The sequence below is a fragment of the Acyrthosiphon pisum genome, chromosome A1, assembly GCF_005508785.2.
Source record: "Acyrthosiphon pisum isolate AL4f chromosome A1, pea_aphid_22Mar2018_4r6ur, whole genome shotgun sequence".
Lineage (NCBI taxonomy): Eukaryota > Metazoa > Arthropoda > Insecta > Hemiptera > Aphididae > Acyrthosiphon > Acyrthosiphon pisum.
In genome coordinates, this window is record NC_042494.1 from 146,201,588 (window position 1) to 146,204,487 (window position 2,900).

Below are 2,900 nucleotides of genomic sequence, written 5' to 3' on the forward strand. Positions count from 1 at the left end.
ATGAAAAATTTTGTTTTTAAATCTAAGATTTGAAAATGTAATACAAGATTCCTCATAAGTTTGTCTACCTTTTTAAAAAAAAAAATGTCTACAAGCAAGTCAAGTCAAATTTTTATGAGTGTTTGAAATTCATACTTTTACAACATTTGATATTCACTCAATTTCTCATGTAACGATGTTCTTATTTTGTTGTAATTAAAAAACAAATGACTGTAGATACTTGAAAATTTCACTGAATGTTTATATTAGTATTTTTTATATACGATAAAATTTTGAAAATAATTTGACTCTTTTTGAGCTGTTTGCGGACATTGTCAGTTTTCAATTTTAAATTCTGAGTGGAACGATGAATTTATTGATTTTACAATGATGTGTTTTTTTTTAAATTTTTTTTAATTTTTTTTAATTTTTAATTTTTTTTTTGTGTCTGTCATCACCTTTTAGGACAGTAAAAGTGCTTGGATTTTCTTCAACAGTACCTTTTCTGATAGGAAGTGTAGGTACTTTGGGGGGTCAAAAGTAAAATTTCCAATATTTTTCAAAAGTGCCGTGAAAAACAAATAACATGATACATGAAATTGTCACTGGTTGTTTATATTTCCATTTTCCATACATGATAAAATTTTCAAAATATTTTGATTTGTTTTGAGCTGTTTACGGACAATTTCAGTATCCAATTTAATTAGTTTTTATTTCTATGAATGTCAATAAAACATTATTTGTTGAGTAAAAATACTTGAAAATTTCAAACAAGATTCCACGTACGTAGTTAATTCTGTTACCAAAAAATCTAAGAAAAACATAAGCACAGTTTATTTTTATAGTCATTTTAAGCTCGAATGTGGACGAAATTATATGTTAAAAAACCTAGAATAACTATTTTTGTTATTTTTTTGTGATAGTATAATATTACTCATGAGTACTTGAAACTTCTAAAGTATACTATTATATGTATCTATGATAGTACCATGGTTTGTTGTTGATGTATAACGGGTTACCTAATGAATTTTGTGATATGATTAATTTGGAATTTATTATAGATACCTATTATTGGTCAATTTTTTTTTAATACCATAGATAAGTATACCTATAATATGTATGTCTTATACCTGGACTGACATACCATCTCCGCTCAGAATCGTTTTTCTTATACAGTGATATTATATCATTGAATTCAAATTTAATACTATCCATTATACAGTGACCCACTTGTAACCTACTGTACAGCAGAGCGACATCCACTTACCCACCTTTTTTGTTTTGCCTTCCCTACCGTTTACTCTACTGCAGGGTAACCCTATATTTTATATTATATTTTTACTATACAATGAAGATGGTATAACATAAAATATAGATGTTCAATATACAGGTAGGATGGCATCTATACAGACCAATCACGCATACATTATGACGTATAGTACGCGTGTGAATATCGGAATCGATTTGGACTTAGTGTAGAATGGTCAAAAGCATCATCGTCACGTGCACGAGCTTAGGCGATAAAAGCCGCATCGTAATCGGTGGCAGAAAAAATATAGAGTTCGACATTTAGAGGTGTCCGATAAAATCAATGGACACGTGCAGTTAAATTTGAAAAGCAATTCAATTAGCGGTCGAATCCAATTTCGGGACGACTTCGAAACAGAGAACATAATAATATATAATAATTTATTATCTGTCGGTATTTGTAGTAGTTTTTTTACACACACACACATCCATATATATAGGAGTATAGATTTTTGTCTATACCCGAACTGGCGATTAAAAATGTAGTTTTCGCGTTTCTCAAAAATCTAGACGTAGCCAGTTAGTGATTCGTAGACTTAATTCGAGTGAATATTTCACTATAATAGTTAAATATATTGATCATCTCCGGTAAGTATACAAACTTCTAACATATCACAATAGTTTATCACGAGGTTTGGCGGGTAGACGAGTATACAAAGACAAACAAAGTCTGTAAGTCGGTGTGTAGATAAGAATATAAAGTATAAGAATATAAAGTCGGTGGTTATACCATATAATGTATACCTACGTATGAAGACAAACAATATACTGTAAACCCGTATATAGTTATAATATGTGTTCAAATGTATAATAATAATGATGTCTACAGTGCGGATGTGCGATGTAAGTAAATACAATGTACCAGGTACCTACATATTATTATTATTATTATTTATCATTATCGTCCATAATATTATGAAGTTGAGTGTAATGAGTAGCCGGCTCGGAAATGACATTTACAATATTATTTTACTAATGTATATAGGTACCTAACATATTGACAATTTAATAATTTCATGTCGTGCGGAATTTGATGAAAACGCGTTTGTATAATAATATAGAAACCGTGCGGGAGTAAAAAACTGAGCATATGCCCGGAACGTGCTTTGAAGAGAAAAATAATATATATAAAACCGACCTATATATAAAACGCAACATTATACATACGCTTATACATTATATAGTGTTATATACATACACATTATATACGTATAAATTATGGTATATATACAATATTATTATACATGAATTCGTGTACATTATTGTTTTGAAAATGTTCAACGCGTACGTTAATATAATAATAATAATAATATCCCGAATAACAACGGAATAGTCTAAAAACAAATATATACGGTTTTCGCGTTTTGTATGCGCACGGGCAAGTTAAAAACAAATTTCAAACTTTTATTAAAAACCGACGGAATGGTGCAGCAGTAATATAAGCTGCCGATATAATATCATTATTATGACGTCGAGCGCGAAATGAAAATTTCAAACTTAAATGGATATGATATACATTTCAGATAATTTAGCACAACATGCGAAAGTGAAGATGCAGGACAATATAACCGTTATGACTCTTGTGACTTGGAATTTAACTAATAGTATTATAC